The following is an 18,567-nucleotide window of genomic DNA, read 5'->3' as shown; positions in this document are numbered from 1 at the left end:
AATTCACTCAGAAGTTTATCCCTATCTTCCTTCAGTTCTTTGATTTCTTTTGGGGGGGGTGTTCTTTAAATTCACTGAATTCTTTTATCATGTTTATAATTGTTCTTTTGAGTTCCATGTCCTGTATTATCTCTAGGGAGAGGGCTCCTGGGGACCAGGAAAGGTGCTGGCGCCAGGCTTTCCAGAGGCTGTGCAGCCCAGGGAAGTAAAGGGAAGTCCCCAGCCTGATTTTTTTTAACATAACCACTATTCCTGACTTAGAAAAAATGGCAGCTGCCTGCAGCCCAACCTGCAGAGTATAGATTAAGCAATTTGGTATCAGCCAAGCACCATCACTACTACCTACAATAATCCATGCTCTTTTTTCCCTTCAGTTTTTTGAGGCAGGGTCTCATGTAGCTCAGGTAGCCCAGGCTGGCCAGGCTAGCCTTGAACTCCTCATGCTCCTGCCTCTACCTCCCCAAGTACTGGGATTATAGGGTGTGCATCATCATATTTGGTTTGTAAGGCCTCTTCTTCCCCTGCCCCCCTCTCTCTCTCAGAATAAATACTTCTTGAATTGAATTTTACTCGTTGTGTTTATGTATGCATTCAGGCATGTGGATGCATACTCACATAAGAACTGAGAGCATAAACAGTTCATTGTGGCTCTGAACCTTCCTGTTCTCCATGGATGCTGAGCCCTGGCAACAGGTATCAAGGCTGGTCTTTGCCTCTTGTTCCTTGTCCTTAGTTCTGAATGGGAAAGCTTTGGTATCTCCAAATGTTCTGTATTAGAACTAAAACTAATGGAGTGTCAGGTTTATAAGTGAAGTTGATTGTCTTAACTGTAATTCCTCAAAGTGTTTTAAGTTGTTAATATTAAACAGAGAAGGATTCCGCCCCTCCCCCCACCAATCCCATCCCACCGCCAGAAGCTAAGCTTAAGTTGCCTCTTTATGAGACTCGGGCCCTTTGGTTGAGTTCCGCACTGTTCAAAGAAAGGAGCAATGGACACTTGGCCTTGGGTCCTGGTTCCACTAAAACCTGTGTCAGTAGCTACCTCCCCCAAGCAAGGATATGATCTCTCAGGCTCGGAAGGAGCAAACACTGATCTCTGAGGCAGCTTCAGAGTATAAGGAAGACTATGGGCTTTTGCAAGAGAGCCTGGGCTCTCTTCCCACCTCTTGACACAGAGCATGCAACTTTGAGCTAATATCTCAATTTCTCAGTGTCCCAACTGCAGAATGGGTCTAATAATGGTGTGGGTCTCCAGACTGATAGTGTGAGGATTACACAGATAACTGAACTGGTCTGTGTAGAATATTTGGAACAGCAGCCCGTGGGAAGCCTTTAGGGAATGCTGGCAGCCAGCATCATTGCTGTTGCCACTGCATGTGAGCACAAAGGAAATCAGCCCTTCGGGGGTATACCAGCATTGCCCCTTGGTCATATCATCTGCATGAAGGGAAGAAGTGGGGTTGTGGGCAACAGTTCTGCTTCCAGGAATATTTGCTCCCTGCCAGCTGAGTCGTATAGTAAGCACCACCTTCTGAAAAAGCTTATAGAACCATTGGTTACATCACTGCCAAACTTTCCCAGTGGCCTGAAAGACAGCTGAGAGGGAGCTAGTTTTGCCTCAGGTAAAGCTGGGAGGATTTGTCCTCTGTTTCCTTCACATTATCAGGAGTCTTGGGTGGTTACTGTCCAGGGCTTGTAGTTGACTTTGCTTCTCCAGCAATGAAAGAACTAAAAGGCAGGAAAGATCTCAGACATAGCAGTCTTCATTTATATCACATCCATACACACACTCACCCAGAGAAGCAAAGCTCTCCACAAGTGGACAGGGAGACCTGGAAACCCGAGAATCCAACATCTCTTGGGGAGGGCCTGGGTTATAAGTTTTAGAGGTTTCCCCTCCCCTTGTTGGGACTGGTCAGTTTAAACAAAGATGAGAAAGCCTCATGAAAGGCTCATGACTTCAAATGATGAGGTGTCCAGGTTTGGCCTCAGACTTGTTTGAACTAGATTGGACTACTGGGCTGGGAAGAGAGCCCTGATGGCTAGAGGTGGAGCCCCCGGCCTTTGTTTCAGATCAAGAAGAAGACAGAAGTATGCATCTCTATTTTCCCTCAGTGATCCTGTTTGCTTCACAGGGATTTAGTCTCTTACATAATCACTTACATCATTTATTCTGTCAGCCTTCAGCTGATTGGAATTTGGTGCTTGTGGGAGAACGTGGCAGCTGGACCTGGAAAGACTGACCTCACGTGTGAAGGGTCAGAAAGCTGGGAGGAAGGCTTGGGGCTTACTGTGTTTGCCCAGACAACAGGGAGCCTGTGCTTGGAGACTGGGGCCCCTGCTGACCCCCCTAGCCCCCTCTGTTGGCAGTGCAGTGACTAAAAGCTCATGCCTGGGAGGCAAATGACAGGGAGGCAAATGACAGGGGAAAGGCCCTGGACTCAGAGCTGGTGCTGAGCTCCAGTTCCAACACTGCCACTCACTGACTGGATACGTAGGCTACTTAACAAGCCTGCACTTCCGTTCCCTCGTTGCACTCACTGCTTTCCTTGTTGCTGTAACAAAATACTTGACAAAAGTAACTTCAGGAAGGAAGGGTCTATTTTGGTTCACAGTTCAAGGGTATAGCCCATCATGACAGAAATTGTGGCAGCCAGAACATGAGACAGCTGGGCACATCGTCTCCACAGACAGGAAACAGAGATGAATGCTCATGCTCAGCCCCCTTTCTCCTTTCTATTCAATCTGGAACCCCAGCCCACGGAACAGTACTGTGTACATTTCCACCTCAATTAACCCAACCTAGAAATTCCCTCACCGACAAGCCTAAGATTTGTTTCATAGGTGATTCTATATCCTGTCCAGGTGACCATCAGTATTAAACACCACACTCAACAACAACAAATGCATGAAACAGTAGCCTGTACTCACTGGGCTTCTATCAGCTTATCTATGCAAAGCACTTAGCACAGCACCTCACTTCTAATCAAAGCCAGGAAGGTGTTAACTGTTATTCTTTAGTGTTCCTTGGACATCAGTTTCCATGTGTGAAACGGGAAGCAAACGGACTGAATAACTGCATCCTTTTATACCAAGAACTCTGGACTGTTCTTGACACTCACTGTGGGGGATGTTTATAGGGTATCTTGGGTGAGCTGAGTCCTGGAGGCAGGAAAACAGATAAGGCTATCCCACTCCCATCCTTCTCCTGCCTCTCCTCCACTGCACCCCCAACAGATCCAGTGGCATGGAAGAAGTCCATAGCACAGACATGACATCTTTCAGTGCCGCTGTCAAGCTTCAAAATAACTTATGTACCAAGAACTGAGACTGAATAGAAGAAAATTAGAGTCAAATCCAGAAGCTAGGAAAATGAAATTTTAGTACAGTTGGGCACAGACCAGGCAGACCTAGTGACAAAGATGTACCTGTCTCTGAGCACAAACTTAGAGCAGGTTTCAGAACCCTTCCTGGAAGATGCCTCCAAACATTTTTATTCTGCCCAGTTGCTCTCCTTACCTGTTTTCATCCCTTTTCCTCTCTTCCCCTGTCCTTGAATCTCAGCAGGCAGAGGGCAAATCTTCTGAGGACATTCATGTCACCAGTGTTCGAGTGACTTGCTGCTGTCATACCACACAGATAAGAAGCTGCCTGGCACCAAGAGAGGGCAGGAGGACACTCCCCATATCAAATCATGCAGTTTAGCTAATGGCCAGTGGCAGGCCAAAATGATAGCAAGCTAATCTGTTTGCCATGCACTCAAGGCCTTTGCTGAGCAATGGCCCTGTCTGAGGTCCTGGAGCCAGAGGCCCCTGAGGCAGCGCTGCCCCGGCTGTATTTCCCAGTCCTCTGCAGCTAGTGGCAGGCCAAAATGATAGCAAGCTAATCTGTTTGCCATGCACTCAAGGCTTTTGCTGAGCAATCGCCCTGTCTGAGGTCCTGGAGCCAGAGGCCCCTGAGGCAGCGGCTGCCCCGGCTGTATTTCCCAGTCCTCTGCAGCCGACACCAACAGAGCTAAAGACCTGAATGAGCTTAGCGAGAGACACAGGATTTCATTTTCTTTGCATGAAAAATCCTGCTACCTGGCAAGAAGTCCTGAGGGTTGTGTATTTTACTGAATAATGGTAAAAGCACCATTTGAAGCCATAATTTAGTAAGTGCTTGTGACACACTGGGTACTTTGCCAAGCATAAATACTAGCTCATTTTTTTGCTCAAAGCATCCATAAAAATAGCTAGCATTATCTTATTGCATAGTGAATAAAGGAGACATAGAAACATTTAGAAAATTCCCTAGACTCCCACAGCTGGTGGGTGGCAGACCTAGGCTTTGAACTCAGGCCCTATGGCTCCAGAGTCCAGATACTAACCATCATGCCAGTCTGCCTGCATTGCAAGAGCCTGACTGCATAAGTACATTAGAGTCCAAGTCCTGTCACCTGAGCATCAGTGTTTCAGTGGAGGCCAGATGCCCTGCGGGAAGGCCTGGGGGTATGTGCATGCATGTTCCTTAATTCAATCAGCTGCTTCCTGCTGTGTGCTGGCCACTGCGCTGAAGCCAGATGCTAACCATGGCTTCTGAGAAGTAAGAGAAGTTCTACAGTCATAAAGGGACAGGGAGACTCTGCACCTGTGAGATCCAGGTCCTCTCCAAGGGGGTGGCCTTTGCCCTAGGACTTGAAGTAAGAATAAAAATGTGGACGAGGGATTTTCTGGGTTTTAGCTAATGATCCACTTGGGCCACCTAATGTGTGAGGCAGAGATGGAATACATGGAAGGGGCGGGAGGTGCTGTCAGAATGAGACTGGATGGAGGGAGGCTTAACCAAATGCTTTGAGCACAGGAGAACAGGTAGATATGGGACAAGTGACTTGCTCATGCAATACAGAGATAGTAGTGGGACTAAGTCTCAAACCTGTGGCCTGCCTGATACAGATTTCCTTTGCTGTGATTACCTGCTGAGCACACAGGCAATTGTGTCCCCGCCATGAAAGAGATGGTTACATTTTTTTATAGCCAGTTCTCTCTGAGCCTGCATTTACACTTGGAATTGGTGTTCACCCTATCCTGAGCATGTCAACTGGGCAAGAATTAGCACCATTTTACATCAGGAGGGTCTGAAGATTTGGGGATTCTGGTCTGCACAGACACCCCAAGAAGACTAGGCCTCCACTCCACAGTCTCCCCCATCCTGGAACTGCTGGCTTATTTCCACTTTAATAACCAGCTGTCACTGCTGCCAACCTCCCATAATTGTCTCTGCATCCCACTATCCTTTAATACATATAAAATTTCTTACCAGACCACCCACATTTATGCAGTGACCACAGAGGACAGAAGAGGACATCAGATCCCCTGGAACTGGAGTCGGGAATGGTTGTTAGCCACCATGTGGGTGCTGGGATTCAAGGTCAATATTGTAGTATGCAGGGTCCACTGCTGGGTAAGATTGTTGACTTTTCTCCCTTGGCAGCCTGCATAGCACCTTCTAGCACTAAAAAGCAGCAACTTGTCTTCAGTACCTTGGATTTGGTGATGGATTCTTTGATATGACACTGAAAGCCTATGCAACAATGAAAATAAATAAATAGGACTTTTTCCCGAGGCTTTTTTTTTTTTTTTTTTTTGACAGCATCTCCCTAGTCCCAGCCCACCCGGAAGTCACCATGTGGCCTTGATCTCACCTGAAGGGTGTTTTGTGGGATTTGTTTTTGTTTTTGTTTTTTTTCCTATTTAGTTTTATTCATAGTCATAAACTTAACTCTGCAATCCAGCTAGACTTGGAGGGGAGTAAGGAGAATATGGAACCCAAAGAACTGCACCGAGACATCGAGAGCACAAAGATTATGGGCTACTGAGAGCAGATGGGGCGGAGGGTGCTCACCTGGTCTGGTGGTTAAGATGCACACAAGTTAAAAGTATTAGAGCTGTCCACAGTCAGAGATGGTGATCTTCTTGCTGGTCTTGCCATTCCATGACCCAAAGCGCTTCCACAATGCTCATGCCTTCTTTCATCCTCCCAAAGACCACGTGTTTGCCATCCAACCACTCAGTCTTGGCAGTGCAGATGAAAAACGGGGAACCGTTTGTGTTTGGTCCAGCATTTGCCATGGACAAGATACCAGGACCTGTATGCTTCGGGATGAAGTGCTCATCCTCGGATTTCTCTCCATAGATCGACTTGCCACCAATGCCATAATGGCGTGTGAAGTCACCACCCTGGCACATGAATCCTGGAATAATTCTGTGAAAGGAGGAACCCTTATAACCAAATCCTTTCTCTCCGGTGCTCAGGAGCATGAAAGTTTTTTGCTGTCTTTGGAACTTTGTCTGCGAACAGCTCAAAGAAGACACAACCCAAAGGCTCGCCAACAACCACGATGTCGAAGAACACGGTGGGGTTGACCATGGCTGTTAGCAAACGGCTACAGGGGACAGCAGCGTCTGCAGAGCAAGTTCTTTTAAATAAGGTGGAAAGGCACGTGGCCAGAAGCAAAGACCTCCACTCAACCCTAAATCACTTCTGCATTAGGCCAGCAGGCAGCTTCTGCCAAGAAAATGAATGCAGTGAGGTTCTTCTGTGTGCTGAGACTTTTAAAAAATTGGACAGGATGTCTTTTCCCTGTGAAGCCAGGGAGCGAGGGGCTAAAGTAATTTCCAGCCTGGATGAGTTCTAGAATGGCTGAGGCTACAGGGAGACTAAAGGGGAGGGGAGGGGAGGGAGGGAGAGAAGGAGAGAGGGAGAGAGAAAAGAGATCTGCAGGAGAGAGGGAGGCAGAACAGAACATGAGGAGGGATCAGAGGGAGGACAGGGCCCCACTTATGTGGGTACTGGGGATTGAACTCAGGTTCTTCACTGAGCCATCCCCTGCCACCCCAACAGTTTGCATTTTTAAGCTATATGCAGGGTGGCCAGAATAGAGAAGTAAAATGTAAAGCCCAAGGGCTCTGATGCGATGCCTCTGCTTCCTCAAGGGTTCCTAACACTCTGGCCTGAGAATGAGGCAACTTGTTTGTCCTGACTACAAGCTGACCATGAGCAATGCTGTCCCTTCAAGGGCCTGTGCAGCCCCTCTGCCCTGACTTCTGGCAAGCAAGAGGGTGGTAAACACAGAATTTGAGGCGCAAGACTGTGTGCCCTTCCAACAGATGTGGGTATTGTGGCTTGAATGTGAAATGTTCTCCACAGACTGATGGATTTGAACACTTGGTCCCTGGCTGTTTGGAGAGGTTGTGAAACCTTCAGGGTATGGGCTCTGGCTGGGAGTGGTGGGTCATTGGGAGTGAGTCTTAAGGGTTATACCCACCTCTGGTTCTGATCTGAGATTTCTGTATCCTGTCTAGTAAGATGTGAGGCACCCAAGCTGTATGCTTTCACCACAAAACTGACAGGCCTTCCCCGCTGTGATGGATCAAACCCTCTGAAACCATGAACCAAAATAAACCTCTCCTCCCTAAGTGATCCTGTCTGGTGTTTTGCCACAGCATCAGGGAAAGTAACTAGTACAATGGGATGCTTAAGGGGAGAGGGCCGTCTCACCAGTACCCCTTACTAATCTTAAACTTTCAATGGGGGCTAGAGAAGTGGTTCAGCACTTAAGAGCAGAGCATTTACTGCTCTTGCAGAGGATCTAGTTTCATCTCAGCACCCACATGGCAAGTCACAACTGCCCGTAACTCAAATTCCAAGGGATCCTATGCTCCCTTCTAGCCTCCATGGGCTCCAGCATGCCCATAGTACATGTAAACTCATGCAGGCACACATACACACACACACACACACACCAAAAAATAATAAAAGCATTTCTGTGAGTAGTATATCCCTTACTGCCTCAACCCACTTTCTGTGTGCTGTGAGTGTAAAAGGACTCAGTTTCTTCATCTGAAAAGTGGGTCTCAAACTCCCTACAGCAGTCACATAATCCTTTGAAGGAGGAAATTCTTTTAGCAGTGTGCAACTTTACATTAGAGTTATACTACCATGTAAATAAACACATAGAACAATATAAAGATGGCAACCATCATGTTATATATATCTACTAGAGGGATGGAGTCAGCCAGTCAATTCTTTTTAGTATCCATTCTTGGGAAAACCAAATCCAGAGATGAGAAGCCTGAAGCGGAGCTTGGGAACATGGGCTTAGGGCTTCAGTTAACCTAGTGAGAAAATAAAGCCTCATTTTTCTGTCTCCTGAGAAAAACTCAGCCCCAGGCCTGTGAGCTAGCCCAGAACTGAGGAGCACCCTGTGTCCTGAGTAGACTAACCTCAGCCTTCATTCTTGGGAACAGGGTGCAGGTGCCCACACATGTGTGTAGCCTCGTGAGAGTGGGTGAGATTGTACTTGAGGGTTATCAAAAGGCCATATACCAAAGGATCAGTTATTAAGAGTATAAAAGGGGCCTGAGAGGATTCTATGTCAAGATGGAGACAGAGATAGCCTGACACACCTATAAGCTAAGGAGCCATAGGAGTCCAGGCAGCCACAGAAGCCAGAAAAGATTCAAGAAATGACTTCCTCAGAGCCTCCAGAGAGACTGACTCTGCCCACACTTTTACTACTTGTGGCCTTCAGATCTGAGAGATACCTTTCCATTGTTTTACCCCACAAAGAAAAATCAAGACCGCAAAGAACAGAGAGGACTGGTTGTGGCTTTGTGATGTGGGGAGGGGAGGGGTTGTCAAATGGTTGAGTCTAGTCAGAGATAGTTTGGAAAACATGTCTTGAAGTAGATGGTATTTTGAATGCCGTGAGCAATGCAAGCTGAGAGAGAATTTTCCTCTTAGGGAGGATGAGTATTGGGTGACCACAGGCAAAGTTGTGAAATGGACAGAATTCATCCCATTTATAAGATGTTTATTTTTCTACCATCTTTACCATATGGATACTTGGCCAACCTCCCCTGCGCATGCTGGGTGGCTGCCTTTCTCATCAAAAAGTAAATGGCCTGTCTCTCCTTCTGAGGTTCAAGATGGAGGTAGAAGGTACAAATCATTCACTCCAATCATTTCTCACATATACATCATAGCCAGGCCCTACTGTGGAACTCAGAGTAGTTGAAAGCTGCACCTCCTTCCCTTCACCTACTCAGTGCTAGGCTGGGGCTGTGATGGGCCAGGGCAGCGCCTTCTCCACAGGCAAGAGTTGGGTTCCAATAATGGAGGTTGAATGTCTCCCTGGAAGTAGTCCTGGTAGGGGCAGAGCTCTACTGTTCCTAGGGAAGCCCGTGTCCCCTCTCCCAGGGGAGTGAGGCAGGCCAGGTATTATCTTCAACACTTTTGGTTTGGCTTTTGGTAGGGCGCTTTTCTAGAAATGTATTGTTTTACTTCCAAGGGATGTTGAATACAGAGAAGTATAATACATAAATAATCGAGGGCTTGTTCAGTTTGGGGAGGCGATCAGCAAACTTAGAGCGGTTGGGATTCTTACGAAGTTGGTCAGGGTCCAGCAGTGGAGGTCAACAGCACAGGCGTGTGACTCTCACACTTACAGGCCTTTTCTTGAAGGAAGGTTAATTCTTCCTCACTGAGCTTCCTTGATTCAGAGGGATTGCAAAAGATTCCCAAGAGATAGATAATGTCTATATGAACTTCCTAATGAAATGAGAAATTCTAGCACGGATGGCTGCTCCTCTTTGGTTGATCTGAAGGAACGCTGTTCATAATATCGCCTTCCGTGTCATTCAAGCTGGCTCACTTAGCTCTGCGTTATGATTTTGTTTTCATTGCATTTATATGGACTTCATTCACTGTAAAATGCGATGGGACCCGGGAATCTAAGTTCCAAGTAGCATCACTAATAGTTTCTCTTTAGGATAGAAGCCCCTGTGCAACAGCTCGTTTGGTCAAGTAGAACACATTCTGAGTCTGTTTCTCTGCTAACCCTTCAGTGATGTGTGTTTTCTTTTATAACATTCTGAGTCTGTTTCTCTGCTAACCCTTCAGTGATGTGTGTTTTCTTTTCTAAATATTTATTATTTTTATTTTATGCGTATGAGTGTAATGCCTGCATGTATGTGAGTGCACCCATGTCATGCAATGCTGCAGAAGTCAGAGAGGGCATTGGATTCCCCTGGAACTGGAGTCAAGGACAGTTCATAGCCGCTATGTGGGTGCTGGGAATCAAACCCAGGTCCTCTGCAAGAGCAGTCAGTGCTCTTAACCGCTGAGCCATCTCTCCAGCCCCGGTGATGTGTGTTTTCACTCTATTTTCAGCTCTGTGCTTTTGGTGAAACTTTCTCTACTGCTTGGCATGTAAGAAGCATTTGATAAATATTTGTTGAATAAGCAAATTCAATACAAACCTACAAAAGAACATCCCTTAAAAGTTCTAGTCAATATTTTGAGTCTGATGTCAACTGCAGAAACTATCAAAGACAGTATGAATAGACTTAAATACACAGCATTTTAAATTTCTACCTCTAAAATCATTGCGCTCATTGACTTTCTGATGCTGTAGCAAATAGCTAAGGCGATCAACTTCAAAAGAGAGAAGGTTTATTTTGAATCACGGTTTCACAGGTTTGGTCTATGGTTGCTTGGCCCTGTTGCTCTGGGCTTCTGGCAGGGAAGTTAATGATGGTGGGAGCGTGGGCAAGGGAGGCTGCTCCCCTCATGGCTGTTGGAGAGGAAGAAGCCTGTGTCTCAATATCCTGCAAAGGCACCCAGTGACCTAACTTCCTTTCATTAGACCCCACCTCCTAAAGGTTCCAAAATCTCCCAGTAGCATCATAGGCTGGTGATCAAACCCTTAACACATGGGCCTCAGGAGGACATTCCATGTCTTAATGATAGCAGACACTGTAAGTAGAAAGGCAAATTGGAGGGGGAAAATGTAGGCATAAATTTCAATACCTTTAATACTTATGAGTCCCTGGTGTAAGATTAAATGTGAGTACCCCAGGAGAAGAAAAACAGCTGTCAGTAGGTGAACTAGAAACGTTTGAATCTCTTCTATTTTTTAAAGCTATTATTTTCCTAAATGGGCTATCGTTATTCTTCCCATTCATATTGGCAAAAACAAAGCAGGAGAGCGGACATGCAGAGCTGTTGTGGAAAGCTGGATGTAGGGAAAGGGGTGTGCATGTGCACTTGGGGAGGAAGAGGAGTTTGGTTCAGTGTGGCTTGAAGGCCAGTCATGCAGTTTTTTTCAAAGCCTTGAAACTGACCCAGAAATTCCACTTCCCAAGATTTATCCTCAGGAAATCATGGAGCGTAAGAAAAGTTGCACCTGTTTACTGCGGTATCGTTTATCACTGAAAAAAGAAAAAAAACAAAGAGGAAAGCTACTTCATCAGCTAAAAGGAGCTGGATATGGTATATTATCAGAACATTAAACATGAAGGCAGGAGGAAGAGGAAAAAGTGAGCCTGCACAGGAAAAATTATATATAACTTTTATTTCTTTTTGTTTAGCTGTGTCTTCCAAACTCTTCATTAAAATAAACTTTATTAGGGCTGGCTGTGATGGCACATGACTTTATTCCCAGCCCCAGGGGGTATGGGCAGAGCACAGACCTGTGGATCCCTATGAGATGAAGACCAGCTTGGTCTATGTGGTGAGTTCCAGGCCTGCTGGGGCAACAGGGAGACCCTGTCTCAAAAGACCCCCCAAAAAATCTATATAGACAAAAAATATTTATGCCCTAAAATAAAAACTTGGAGGGCTAGAGAGATGGCTCAGTGGTTAAGAGCACTTACTGCTTTTGCAGAGGGCCAGGGTTCAATTCCTAGCACCCATATGGCCGCTAACAACTGTCCATAACTCCAGCTCCAGAGGTTCTGACACCCTCTTCTGGCCTCCATGGGCACTGCACACATGTGGTGCACTTAGATGTAGGCAAAACAGTCATGCACAAAAAAATAGAAATAAATAAATAATTTTTTAAAGAGAAAAAAGTCACAGCTACTTAGGCAATAATGTACTCACCATATTTCATGTTGCAAATCACAGTTACTGTTTACCCATATTATCAAACCCTTACCATGTGATGCTTAATCTTGATTGTCAGGTCGACAGGATTTAGGACAACTACAGAAACAAATTATGGGCCTCCTGTGAGGGATTTTCTAGATTAGGTGAACTGGGTGGGAAGACCCAGGCTACTGTGAATGGCACCATTCCATGCACTGGAGTCCCAGACCGAATAAAAAGCAGAAAGCAAGCTGAGTACCAGCTTTTGTCTTTCTCTGTGCCCTGACTGTGGACATAATGTGACCAGGTGTCTCAAGCTCCTGTGGCCATGGCTTCACCATGATGGACTGTACCCTGGAACTGTGAGCCAAAATGAACTCTTATTTTATTAAGTTGCTTTTATCGGGTATTTTGTCATGGCAACCAGTAGCTAATACATCATAATTCTCAGTTAGCCTGTGTGATTAAGTTCTTACTGTAATTCTTGAGTTAAACAAATGACATTACTCTTTCATGACAAAACTGAGACTCAAAAAAACCAAATGATTTATTCAGAATCATACAGCTAATAAAAATCAGAACGGGCTATAAAATCCTGGGAGCCACACCCATAGCTAAGTGCTCCTTCCTCTGGGATCTGTCGCTTCATAACAAAAATCTAGATGGACCAACTAGATGTCTCATGGGCAAAGGCATTTGCCACCAAGCTTGATGACCTGAGTCCTTTCCCCTGGATCCATATGATGGAAGGAGAAAACTGACTCCTCAAGTTATCCACTGACTTCCACATATGTGCAAAGGCATTTGCCACCAAGCTTGATGACCTGAGTCCTTTCCCCTGGATCCACATGATGGAAGGAGAAAACTGACTCCTCAACTTATCCACTGACTTCCACACATGTACTGAGATGTGCCCCACCCACCCCCATACACACAAAATACATTTTTTAAAATACAAAAAAATAAAAATCCAAAAGACCATTGTTGGCCTCAAAAGTATAGAGCCAACTGCCTGTGGGTCAGGAGCACTTCCCCATGAACAATCCTGTTGGATTCCTAGTGCCAAGCAAGCAAGATCAGTCTATTGTCCCCATACTCCAGAAGTTAAATGGCCTCTCTTAAGGTCACATACATCATTGGTAGAGTTAGAATTTAATCTCACTTGTAGCCCAAATCCCTTCTGCCATCTACTTCAGTTTGGCATAATAAAATCTAAACTTCATTCCAGTTCCCAGTTTGTTCCTTTGGATTCCCTTTTTAAAAATATTTTATTATTTTTATTTTATGTGTATGGGTGCATTGCCTACATGTAGGTAGGTACACATGTATCATACAGTGCCCAAGGAGGTCAGAGAGGGTATTGGATCCCCTGGAACTGGACTTATGGACAGTTATGGACAGTTGTTAACCGAAATGTGGGTGCTGGGAATTGAACCCAGGTCCTCTGCAAGAGCAGCCAGTGCTCTTAACTGCTGAGCCATCTTCTCCAGCCCCCCTTTCTGTAATTTTTTAAAATTATTTTTATTATTTTGTGGGTATGAGTATTATGCCTGTATGTGTATAAGTGAACCCATCAGTAATCGCACATTTTTACATAAGAGAAAGGAAAAATCCCATGAAGTAACAGAGGCCAAGAAAGACGTCAGTTGTTTCTCTGTCTCCAAATGAAGTGGCAGGGTAGGGGAAGGCAGAGGAAGAGGAAAGGGCATTGGACCAGCAGGCAAGGACAGCCAGTGAAAGCTAAGGGTAGCGAGATCTTTCTGTGGGGACCTTAGGTGGAACATTTTTCACCAACGGAAGGAGAGATGTTCCCAATGTTTGTGAGGGGAGTTGGGGGTGGGGATTGATAAAGGAGAAGAAAGCTCAAAACATGGAGGTGGGGCAGAAATATCAGGGCTCTAAGAGCACTTTGATAAGGAGGACTCCCTGATAAGGATGAAGGCTGGTATTTCTAATGTACAAGTTACAGGCAGCCTCATACATACTTGAGAATTAGTTGGGAAACAAATGGATGAATAGAGGGGTGGGGATAATGGGTGGAGGGAGGGAGGGAAAGGTAGACAGGTAGACAGATGGGAAGATTTCTGAGAGATTTAGCCCTACTCAGGAGTGATAGTGCCCCCCAAGAACCCTGATAGGATTGTTCATCCCCATGCCCTCCCTGCATGCTGGAAGTAGTGGATGGTAAAGGCACAGTTCCCTGAGCACCCTCAGTCCTCTCCGGATTGATCTGTTAGAGAATCTGCAGGCACTCAGCACAGAATTCCCTTTGTCAAAAGCCAAGTGACTGCAGTTGCCTACTTGTGGTGTCTACTGAGCCACTGGTTCCAGGGAGCTGTTGAAGTGGAACGTTGCTGTAACAAACAGGAAGCTGGCCTCATCTCTGCCTTTGAAAGCAGAAAGTCCAGTGGGTGCAGCCTCTGCCACTTTCAACCTTTTAGAAACAAAGATCATAATGCTGTTGGTAGAAAGGAATCAACACTTTCAGACCTTTGTCCAAGGTCTTGACTAGGGTTTATTTAAACACAAGTGTCCAGGTCCCACCTCTAGATTCTGTGATTCTATAAGAAGGGGCTGGCCTGAGAATGTGCATTTCTAACAACTTTCCAGCAACACTTATCCTGCCAGGACCACACTTTGAGAGACACCTCAGCCTGCATAGTTAGGTCCAAAGTATATACTCTTAACTTCATATGCAGTGGGAGAACTGACATTGAGAGACCCAGGCATGGCCCTGAGTACCCAGAGGGTTCATGATCTGCTGAACAACATTTTGCGGAGGCCATGGCTGACTTTTGAAGGCCAAGTTTTTCAAGGGGTTCAGAGAAGTCTATGAAACAAAGCCCTAGAGAGGTCTGGGTTAACATCATGAAGCTGAGCCTGAAGGAGAGAGCCTGGTGGGCATGGAGAACAGGAGGAAAGCATCCTGTATCACTCATCAGAACCAGGATCTGAGCTGGGCATGGTGGTACACCTCTGTAATCCCAGCACTGAGGAGGCTGAGGCTGGAGGATTGTTTAAGAGCAGCCTGGGCAACTTAGTGAGATCTTACCTCAACACTAAAAAACTACAGAAAGTTCTAGGAACACAGCTCAGTGGTAGACTGCTTGCCAGTGTATGAGCAGTAAGTGAAACCTGGGTTCGAGGGAAGATGGAGGACCATGTGAATTAATGAACAGACAGATGAATGATGGATGGACAGATAGATTGGGAGGGAGAAAGGGAAGAAAGAAAAAAGAAAAGAACTTGGATCTATGTTTCAGGGGCAATGTTATATTGTGCTTGTCTGGACTCAGGTGTGCATAGTGTTAAATAAAAAGGTGGCAGAGGTTGGGATCACCGTGAAACAGAAACAGAGAGGGCTCTGGCAAAGCAAGAGTTTACTTTGGGGTTATCGGGGCTGGGTCTCAACTCAGGAGTGAATGAAAACCAGCAGCCTAATGGCTGAAGCGGGGTAGCTTATAAAGGAAAAGAATGCGGAAAAAGGGAATATTTTTCTGCTGTTTGGAGGCTATTCAGGGAGGGTGTGGGGTCTGTACCTGGTGAAATTTATCGAGGAAAACATCTACTCTAAAACATGTTTTCTACATTTACAGGGTTCCAGAAACCCATTGCAGCTACAGGGCTTGGGAAACCTGTTTGTCAGCCTGCGGAGCATGCTCTGGTGATCACAATGCGTTGGGTCACCAATTCCTGGAGCTACTTTAGTCAGCTTGCAGGTGGCTGGGAGTTGGCTGACTCCGTTCCTCCTAGGGGCCTTATGGTTTCTGGGTCTGGGGTCGCCTGGACCTGAACCCTATCACATAGGTGGCATGGGGTAGAAGGAGCCCAGGAAGGCCCTGCCATACCTGAGCACATAAAAGTGAAGTCTTAGAGCTGTGTTGAAAGCCAAGAGTCCTAAGAAAAGCAGGCAACTCTTTAAAATAGCGAAAGAAATTACTGGTACTTGACAGAATAGAGATGGTGACCATTCTGATCTGGCCATTGTATGCTATATATCAAAACAGCACTCTGTACCCTATAAATATAGAAATATATGGCTACTGTTGGCCAATTAAAATAGAACGAAAAGTCTGTCTTTCCCTCCCTCCCATCCGCTCGGCTCTGCCCACACACTATGACAGCATGGCTTTAGCACTCTTCCCCAAACAAAATGGCTTATAAAGCCCTGCCTCCTTCTTTATCCCCTCCTCCTCCACTTTCTTCCCAGCTCACCTTCACAAAAGTCCCAGAAATCCTGAGGCTTAGGAAGAAAACCTCCCTTTGAGGGTGGAGAGGTGGGGGAAGGTAAAAGAGGTCGAAGGGGATGAAGGCAGAAAAGAATCAGTGTCAGTTACACTCTCACTTTTGTTTTCAGCACAGCTTGTTACCTGTTCCCAAACCAAGGTCTCCAGCTGAGATGTCCTCAATCTTACTCAGCAAAACTGAGCCTCGCCTCCTCAGAGCCCTTCCTTTCCAATCCCCAGCAGGTGTCTGGCACCTGCAGACATTTTTTTCCCTTCCTCAGCAGGGAGGGAGCAGGCATATCACATGTAGTCACACTTTTCTGATTTACGTGATGTATTTTGTCTTGTCTGATTACCTATCAAGATGCTTCTTAAAGGTAGGAGCCATGGTTTTAATCCCCTGTGGCAGGGTCTGCAGGGCCAAGAAAATAACACTTAGCCAAGAAACCATTCCTTTGTTGTGCTCTGCCTAACTCAGGCCTCTCCAGAGTCTCCTTCTCCTGTGTGTGGGCTGCCCTCTCCTGCTTGCTTGCAAGTGAGAGCTTTGGAAGTCCTGGTAAACAGCCTGAGCAATGGCTATGCAAGTGTTGCATCATGTGCACAGCAAATATCTATTAAGCACTGACACTATACATTGCTATTAGGTTACAAGAAGGGATTAGAGGGAAGAGGTGTTATTCAGTACAGAGTTCTTGGAAAGACTGGAAACAATGAGGCTGAATGTTTCCGGTAGAATAGAAGCTTGTTCTGAGCAGCAAACTAAGTCTTCAGTGTGGCCAATAGGGTTTATTGTACATCTGCTAATAGGGCCAATAATCTGTGATTATACCAAGCACCTGGAAGTTTCTGTTCTTTATGGTCAAGGCCATTGCTTCTCCACCATGTGACAGAGGGTACAAGATGGGAGTGGGCTAGGAGAGACTGTGGCTGCTGTGCTTGTAAACTTTCAATGCGTACCTCCAGCAGCCTCCCCTGGGATTCTGTTATCTCTATTTCCCTGAATGCTTACCAGTGTCCCTTGTCTACGCAATCCTTGGCTCTCAAACCCTCATCCACCTATGACCGCCCCCTTCGGATTTTACCACTGCTTTCTGTATTTTCCTTTGTCTCTGGTTTCAGATTATCTGTTCTGCTTGGCCTCAAGTATTTCCACACTTGACCTTGACAGTGGTGGAACAATCTGTTTATGCATCTCAGCTGTACTATCTCTGTCTCTCTCCCTCTGTATAGCCATGGTTGAGCATTTTTCAGATGTAATATTTACAAGGAAGCATAGAAGTTAGTATATGACAGTGTTCGTGTCCCTATTGTGGTCTCCAAGCACAGGGAACCCCTTGAGAAACCTGGAGGCAGGAAGTCCCAGATACATGAACAAAGCAGAAGAATGTCAGGTCATCACTGGTTGAAGTGCTGAACCAAACCACAGAGGGAAACTGAGGGTGTGTTATAGAGATACATGAGTTGCTTCCCAGGCCTCACCGAGGCACCTAGAGCCTTTGTAATTCATTTGGTTCTTAAGATAGGCAAGCTGTTATGCCTTTAAGATACTTAATATAGGGCTAGAGAGATGGCTTAGAGGTTAAGAGCACTGGCTGCTCTTGCAGAGGACCTGAGTTCAATACCCAGCACCCACATGATGGCTAACAAACATCTATAACTCCAGTTCCAGGAGATCCGACACCCTCTTCTGACCCTCTGCAGGCATTGCATGACACAAGTGTACTTACATACATGCAGGCAATATAGTCATACATATAAAGTAATAAAAAATTTTTAATTTTTAGAATTTTATTTATTTACATTGAATTATTTACATGTATTAACTCATTATACAATCACTCTGAAAGATAATAGCAAACTAGACCTAGGACTTGTAGTCTTAGCTACAATTCTGTAAAGATTCTGTTGGAAAAGAGAAGTCGGTCCTAGAATATTGGTTCACGTGTCTTGAGAACACTTCTTTTCTGGTAAGATCTGGTTTTTGTTTGTTTGTTTGTTTGTTTGTTTTTCATGAACTCTTTCTTCTTTTATTTTTTTTATGGGGCTTTTGGCTACTCTAAGATTCCCCCTTCTGAAGAGGGAACCCTAAAACCTTTTAGGGATTAGATAAAAGCTGCCAAATACTTTCAACATTTTTGGCCTTTGGAACTGAATATATTACTAAGAGGCCCATGGCTACTTTTCTTTGGGGTCTTTTTTCCCTAACTGCCTAGCCAATTCCTACTTCCTACTCTTATCACACCATCCTCTGAAGAGGTTACCCAACTTGAGGATAGGGAATCAGGACTCAGACAGCTCTGGCTTCTTCCCTGCTGAACAGAGACACAGGGTAAGGCAATTGGAGTACGCCTTCAGTGGGTCTATCTAAAAGACTCCCAAATTACATAACTCTTATCTGTAGGGAGAAAAGAAAGTCCTTGACTGGTGAATA

General features: G+C 45.6%; 1 protein-coding gene and 1 pseudogene across 4 annotated transcripts in view; one reads left to right on the top strand and one right to left on the bottom strand.

The window, feature by feature from the left end:
• Rgs6 (regulator of G protein signaling 6) overlaps window positions 1-18,567 on the top strand; it is a 217,636-nt gene that overhangs the window by 49,941 nt on the left and 149,128 nt on the right. The gene's annotated exons all lie outside the window — the stretch shown is intronic.
• LOC108491638 lies at window positions 5,890-6,414 on the bottom strand (annotated as a pseudogene).

The sequence above is a fragment of the Nannospalax galili genome, unplaced genomic scaffold (genome assembly GCF_000622305.1).
Source record: "Nannospalax galili isolate Female #2095 unplaced genomic scaffold, S.galili_v1.0 scaffold24, whole genome shotgun sequence".
Classification (NCBI taxonomy): Eukaryota; Metazoa; Chordata; class Mammalia; order Rodentia; family Spalacidae; genus Nannospalax; species Nannospalax galili.
The sequence above is the reverse complement of the archived record's forward strand: the minus strand, read 5'-3'. Positions and strand labels throughout refer to the sequence as shown.